This window comes from Chlorocebus sabaeus, chromosome 20, assembly GCF_047675955.1.
Source record: "Chlorocebus sabaeus isolate Y175 chromosome 20, mChlSab1.0.hap1, whole genome shotgun sequence".
Lineage (NCBI taxonomy): Eukaryota > Metazoa > Chordata > Mammalia > Primates > Cercopithecidae > Chlorocebus > Chlorocebus sabaeus.
The window spans coordinates 48396926-48404885 of NC_132923.1; the positions used below are offsets into that span (position 1 = coordinate 48396926).

A 7960-nucleotide genomic window follows, 5' to 3' on the forward strand; every position below is an offset into this window, starting at 1 on the left:
TGCAAATTATATTTTCCCAACAGAAACACTTTTTCATTTCAATGTATGCATGCAAAACTTTAAAAGCCTGATTTAAAAATGTATGATGCAACTCTATCATGTGGAGGATGTTACTTAGGAGCTGAATTACAGGATTTGCCTCTCTTTTTCTCTGGCCTTGGGCAATCTAGTCTAATTACAGTCACTTGCCTTTCATTCTGTTTAGTGTTTTTCAGCTATGCATGAAAAAGTTAATCAAAAAATAAAATGAAAGACTGTGATGGCTAATCGAAGTCCCATAGATTTCTACACCAGCCTGTCTTTGGGGATGAACACCAAAATGTTACCTTCAAAGCATCATTAGAGGTACTGTGCCTATTGGTCTCTACTTCTCTTAAAGAAAAAAGATTCCTTTAATTTTAGAATTTTTCAAAAGTAGAAAATGAAAAGAAAATTGAGGCTTTTCCTATCTTCATTTATTTCTTACCTGTAATTGTTGGGAGGTTGTATAACCATAGAAGACACTAGACCAATAATCTCAGGGATGGGTTATCTCTCTCTTTAGAACAGTTAGAGGAAGGCAATTTACCACCCCTCTTTGTCCTCTAGTGTGCTTTGGAAGGACATCGTGTTAGGAGAATTGCTGAATCCTGGCCTATCTTCTATCTGGATCCCTTGCCTAGACTGTAGATCCGAATGCCAACTACTAGAACCAACACTGGCTGCGGTTTTGTGCATGTTTTTCCTGAAGAGCTGACATGTTGTCTTAGTTCATTTCAAATTCCTTCTTTGACAACCCTACTGCAAACCAAAAACAATGTGATAAAATTTGTACCTTTAGTACCTATTATTTATTAACCTTGATAAAAATCACCGAGTTGTTTCTTTGTTCTTTGGGAGAAGGAAAATGTATGGAAGAGGGATGGAAGATGAAAGAGCCCTGAAATCATCTGGAAGGGTTGGTGGCGGTGGGGGTGGTAGTAGTGGCAGAGGTATGGAGCACAAAAACAAAGTGTTATCAATGCAAATTTGTGGTGTATTTAGCTGAGGCTGTCAGACAAAAGATTTCTGGATGGTACATGTCAATTGCTCCTGTGGCTGAAACAACCCCATCTTTCTCAGTTATTTAAAGTGAGTGATGTTGAGAAGCAACATATGCTTCGTTTCCTCCATGCAGAGCAGTGAAATTTGGAAATACGTGCTGAGAGAGAAGCATAGTTTTCCATTGCAATTTATCTCTAAGAAAGGACCACTTTCTGGGATAGTGATAATGGTTGCTAAAACCTCATTGAGAAAAATAACTTAATTGCCCAAATTGGGCTTAGAACATGCTGCAGCTGGCTCAGTAGAGTGGCAAGGGACCATCAGTCTGCTTTGGAGGAAGTGTCATGTTTGAGAATCATGTGGATGTAGCCTTCCTTTACTGATAATTGGATCTCACCAAAGAGTCGTAAGGACTTTCAGAATAGTATGTACTATTCACACAACATGGCATTTTCAGTCTCAGAAGTTTCTTTTCCCCCTTTTTGTTTTAAAACTATTTAAACTTATTTTCATAACAAATTGAATAACATGAAAAGTATGTTACAGTCTATTGAGGAGCTCTGCGAATGCTTGATCAATAACAGCAATGTGACTAAAGTTGTGCATACTTATGTTTTCTGTTAAGCAAATGAAAGCCAGTTAATTCAACATGTAACACTCCTATTTTAACTTCCTGGGTGAGACAAATTTGGTATTCCAAATTTCAGCCAGCAGCTGGCTCAATAACTGGAAAGCCAATTTACCAAAAGTTTCAGCTTTGATTGTTTCAAGGTCATAGATAGGACATATCAAATAATCAGATATGTTAGGCCTCAGAGAACAACTAACAGTCTTGAGTAAATGACAGAGTCTGGAGCTGTTGAGCAGGTGAGAAAAGAGAGGTATTTTTCATATCAGATTCAGTGAATTGCCCAGTACTCCACTGAGGTCCCTTTGTATATTATTGTGAAACTTTTGGCCACATGAAATTAGAATAATGCTAATTACAAAATCAGCAGTGTGCTGTTATGAAAAGATCATTAACTCAGGAAATCAGGAGACCTGAGTCTTAGTCCCAGCTAATAATCCTTAATCATTATCTTAATTTCTGAGCAATTACTGTGTTACTCTTTGTTCGGCATCTTTGTTTACATTTTCTCTAGCCTGTGCAACAATGCAGCCAAGAATATAGTATTACCCCACGTTCAAGTTGGAGAAACAATTTCAGAGAGATCAGGTGACCCTCCCACAGTCACCAGGCTAGTAAATAGCAAAATTAAAATGCAGACTCTCGACTGTGTCTTGAGGCTCCATCTCTGCAAAATGCTCCATATTCTTTCCTGTATTGGCTGTTTCTCCTTCTTGGAATACCTTCTTTGCTCATCTCAGTCTGTGCAGCTTTTAGTCATCCTTCATGCTTGGCTCAACTCTAGCATTCTTAGGGAGGCTTCCAGGAGCGCTCCCAGCTTCTAGTCTCTCCCCAGTGTGACTTCTCAGCCCTTCTTACTGCGCTGCTCATGTGGCACCTGCCAACCTAACTGACCCAATCCCTGTAGCCTTTGGGACTTCTTTCTACTGTGAGTAGTATTTTGAGTGTGAGCTCTCTCTCTCTCTCTCATTTATACATTTGTAAGACATTTGGAAAAAAAGTTATAGGAAAGCACTGTGTAAACTACTATCCCCAAATGACACAATTTACCATTTAAAAAATACTGGCCTTAAGTATTTTTCTTTATGTAAAGAATTAGCTCCCTACTGATCAAGTTGAAGTCTACTTTATACACTTTTCAATTCCACTTGCCTCCTGCCTTCCCTGTGGCAACAACTAATTTGAATTTGGTGCCTAACCTTCAAGTCTATGTTTTTTATTTTTTGTTATATATTCTCATATTTGTGATACAAAATGACATTTTGTAAGAGAACCGTGTAATTTCTGCATTTGCATTTTGAAAACTTGTTTTTTACTCAATTTTTAAAAGAGTAATATTAATACATTTAAATCTAATTTATTCATTTAAATTCATTTTAAGTGCTGTGTAGTATTCCATTTCATGAACATAAATGTCTTATTTATCTAGTCCTCTTTTTATGGACATTCAGGTTTGTATATGAAACTTTTTTCACTGTATTGGTTTCCCCTTTACTATTAGACACTAAGTTCTCTGATTGAGAGACTGTGGGTTATGCTTCTTTGTGGTTAGGACTATGCCTGCAATTCAATAGGCATTTAATAAATGTATGCTGGGTGAACTGATGAAGCTAACTGGGGAAATGAAGGTCTTCAACTTCCAGAAGATGAACATAATTAGCAGGTAGAGGGTGACTGCAAGAATGTTAGTTAAAATAAGAGTTCTTTCTTGGGTTTATGGAGATGGGAAAGTAGGATAATAAAAAGCTCTTTGAAATGATACTGAGATGGGTATGGTCAAGCTAGTAAAATTTTTTGTCATGCTAATCATTTTTGTAAAAGATTAGTAATAGGAAATATATAAAATAATTAATTAAACTATGAGCAAAAATACTTATAAACATGTTTAAGTGCATTGGGCGGGCTACTACCGATTTATGACTGGACAGCAAAAATTCTATATTTATTTCTAACTAGGTCATCTCCATAATTCACCTTGGAGAGATCTAATTACCCTTGAATATTTGACCTTCAGTGTGTCAACATAAATATTTCCTCAACATGGCTTCATGGAGATATGGCAGCTGTGTTTGACAGAGATAACATTTTTCTTTAGAAATGTTAAGGGCTATGGTTTACTTCCTTAGTTTCAAGTCATCCCTTCTGACCCATTACACTTTTTTGTTACTTTCTGAGTGTTGTCCAGAAGGAACTCACCCAATAATTAGGCTAGAGGTGTGAGGTCAGGAGTTAGGTGTTGTTGCAAGGAAGAAATGAATTTATACTTGTGAAACCTCAGGATAATGTCTGGCATATAGAGCTCAATAACTGTTAGATACTACTCTTCTCATTTACATGTCTTATAGTAGAAGTGTGAGGTAATTATTTTATAGGCTTTACTGTAAATCACCCAGGATGGGTCTAGAGCTCTTTATATCTTTCCAACCCAAGGTATGCCTTGTTTTGAGATTCTGATGGGTGAAAGGTCAAGGGTTTCCACAATGGAGAGACATGAACTCCAAAGACCATCTCTCCATCAGGAACGATCAAAAAGCAGCAGCACGATTGGGCATTGATTAGATAATTAAAGTGAGGCTTTACACATTTCATATGTAGCTTCTCATGTTGTTGGTGATAGTCTGATACCTACAGGACCATGCCCCATTCATCCATTTGCTTTTTGATTTATTAATCCATTTAAGAAATATTAAGCACTTACAAGGTGCCTGGGATAGTTCCCAGGTACTTGAAAGACATCAATGAACAAACAAAGGAAAAAAGATTCCTGCCCTCCTGTGGCTTACATTCTAGCATGAGGAGACAGAAAATAAACAATAAATTTAACAGGTAAGTTATGTACAACATTGGAAGGTGATAACTGCTGTAGGACAAAAGGGTAAATCAGGCTCACAGGGATGAGGAATGCTTGGGGGGCAGTTTGCAGATTAAATAGGATGATCAGGATAGGATTCATTGGAAAGATGAGAACTGAGCAAAAACTTGAAGAAGGTGAGAGAGTTAGTCATGCAAATATATGCAGGCAGAAAGAGAGCTAGCACCAAAGCCATGCCTCTCATATTTGAGGTAAGGAGGCCTGTGTGACTGGAGCGGAGGGAGCAAAGTGGAGAGTAAGAGATGAAATCAGAAGAGTATGGAGGGCCAGATGATGTAAGACCTCATGGGCTATTGTGAAGACTGGTGGTCCATCAGAGGATTTGAGTTAGTGTCTTTAAAAGACCACTCTGACTTCCGTGTTGATTACAAATTCTAAGGGAGCAAGGATGGAAGAAACAGAGAGACCTCTTAGAAAGCTATTACAGCTCTCCAGGGGAGAGACAGTAATGGTGCATAGCAGGAGGGTGGCATTAGATTTGAGAAGTGATTAAATTCTGATATATTTTTAACCTAGAGCCAATGTCCTAATGGATTAGATGTAGGATATGAGAGAAATAAAGGGGCCAAGGATGTGCCCAAATGTTTCTTTTTTGGTAAAATATCTGAAAATATGGAGCTTCTATCAGCTGAACTAGTTGGATTAGGTTTGGGCAATAATGTCATGAGTCCTTTTTTTAGGGGTCTGCTAGTCATCTGGATGTGCAAGTCTTGAGTTCAGGAAAGTGTCTTGGCTAGAGACATAAATGTGAGAGTATTTGGCACATAGATGGAGTTTAAAGCCAAAGAGTTGGGTAAGATTAATAAGGAATTACGTTCAGATAGAGAATACGACCCAAAACTCAGTACTTGAGGCACACCAACACTAAGTGAAGAGGAAGCAGTGAAGAGGAAGAACTAGCAAAGCAAACTGAGGAGTGATCAGTAGGTAGAGAAGTGTGTGAGTCACAGATGGTAAATGAAGAAAGTATATTAAGGAGGAGGTGATCAAATATGTCAAATGCTGAAGACAGGACACATATAATGAGGAATAACAATTGACTACTGGGTTTAACTCTCAAAGTCACTTGGTGACCTTGATGGCAGTAGTTTCATTGGATGTTTGGAAGTAACAGCCTACTTGAAGTGGGTAAAGGGGAGAATGAAAAGAGATGAATTGTAGACAGCAAATGCACTAGTAGGTAAGACTAATCTCCTCAATGAAATTTGCTCTACTCAAAAACTCCTCCATTAGCCTGCTACCATGCCAAAAAATATCAGTTAGGATTTTTTAACTTCGCTTTGGAGAGCCCTTATAATTCAGCCATTGAAAATGTAAACATTTTGGAATGGGTACCTCAAAGTTATTAACACAGATGCATGAATTTGTTTGCACTGAGCTACGGGGGTGGTGATAAAATTGTAGGATTTCAGAGCTATAAGGGATCTTAGATATGACATAACCAAACTCCTATTGTTACAGGTATATAGAGGAAAAAAGTGACCTGCTGAAGGTCGCATAATTGATGAATGATAGCAATGACACTAGAGTTCAGGACTTTCGTTCTACTGCTTTTTCCACTGCACAATATTTATTCTTGGATTTGATTCCACATGTACGTAGGACAAGGGAAGACTCGGGAAATGTTAGATAAATGTCTGTTAAATAAATGAATGAATAAAGGAATGAATGAATTAACAGATGAGCAAAGACAAGACAAGGTTTGAAACGTGTGGGAAAACCAGTTGAAGGCCCATGCGGCACAGAAATTTGGAGATTTGCTCTGAGATGCAAGGAGCGAAGAGAGCCAGGAAGAGGAATTAAAATAGGTGAGGGAACAATAAGTGAGATCTGCAGACTGATGGGTGAGTGCTTTCTACCTTGAAAACATTGTAAGTGTTTAAAATTGTTTTAAAAGTAAATTCAGTCAGATGTAGTGGCTCGAGCCTATAAACCCAGTGCTTTGGGAAGCTGAGGTGGGAGGATTGCTTGAGGCCAGGAGTTTGAGACTAGCCTGGGCAACATAGGGAGACCCTCATCTCTACAAAAAACCAAAAAATATTAGCCAGGCATGATGGTGCGTGCCTGCAATCTTAGCTACTAGGGAGGCTGTTGTGGGAGAATCACTTGAGCCCAGGAGTTCCAGCCTTCAGTGAGTTGTAATTGCAACATTGCACTCCAGCCTGGGCAACAGAGTGAGACCCTGCCTTAAAAAAATGCCAACTGTTAATGAGAGTTAATGGAAGAGAGACTGAAGATGGAATAGCTCTTTTCTAGCAGGTATTTTTTTTTTTTTTTCCATTCTTGCTGTTAACATAAGAAAATTATCAACTTTGTGGCAGCAGGTTTACAACTCCAGGAAAATAACCAGATACAAGAGGTTTCAACTTAATGGAGCTCTTATATGCTTGAATGACTCCTGGAACAAAAGAAAGCTGTGCGTGATTGTTTAGGAAAAGTACAAGATAAACAAAGCATATGTTTTCTAACATCTACTGAAGATAACCTGATAGTCATGTTATACTGGTCTCTGCTCATTTTAGGGTTATGTGATGAAGATGACTTTAGTGGTTCTTAAGTTAGGCATGTAAATAAATAATGTTAAGACTCCACTTTAACTTATGCACCTCAATTTTTCATACTTAGTTGCTGCTTTTCTTTTGGAAAGGAAAATACATGTTACTCGTTCTCTTGGAAACATTCCATCCTTTTTTATGCTTTTCCTTTCTCTTTTGAAAGATCCCCCTCACACCACATAAATGGAAATGTCCCTGAGATTCATTTGATTTCATGGATGGCAGAGTACTCATTTCAAATAACTTTGGGAGAACCAGATAAAATAGCTACACTATACTGCATTACCTGATTTAGTGCTGAGGACTGTTAGGGAACTAGATGGATGTGGGAAACAAATGGGAAACTCAAGTTAACTTTCACTTTAAGTTCAGTGCTTTGAATCCAACAGAGTTCAGGGTAGTTAAAAGTTATCACTATCTGATTTGACTGTTCACTGTTCCAAGTGAAATAAGTGAGTTGTCTCTGTTTTGCTGGTAGTCAGGAAAATACTCCTATCACCTTGGTGCTAAATGGCAGTTCCTGAGCAGTATCTGCAGAGAACTGGCTGGAAAAAGTGACTTGTTCTTTCTTCCTTGCAGCCATTACTTTGTCAGGGTGAAGGCGTATTGGAGAAGCGTTAGGGGAATCTTACACCTCTGTTTATCAGGCTGTATCTATTCTTGGGAGAAAAAGAAGTCATCAATTTCCAAAGCTGTCAATCTGGTACCCCCAGCCACTACTAAAAGCCACTTCAATTTATTTCTTCAGTTTTTTTACACTTTGCAGAGTGTTTATTGTAAAGATGTATTAACCAGTAAGGTGCCTTTAAGATAAATTACATTTAACTTTGGAAAGGATAGCAACTTTTACAAAGGTGCCAATGGTGGTTTAAGTAGAAGAAG

General features: G+C 38.1%; 1 long non-coding RNA gene across 4 annotated transcripts in view; it reads left to right on the plus strand.

Moving 5' to 3' along the window:
• Positions 1-1082, plus strand: part of LOC103224485 (uncharacterized) — a 173985-nt gene extending 172903 nt beyond the window's left edge. For all 4 annotated transcript variants that reach the window (XR_012090039.1, XR_012090038.1, XR_012090037.1 and 1 more), the window contains 2 exons: positions 206-345; positions 589-1082. This is a non-coding gene — a long non-coding RNA (uncharacterized lncRNA). The remainder of the gene's footprint in view (positions 1-205; positions 346-588) is intronic.
• The last annotated feature ends 6878 nt before the right edge of the window (positions 1083-7960 follow it).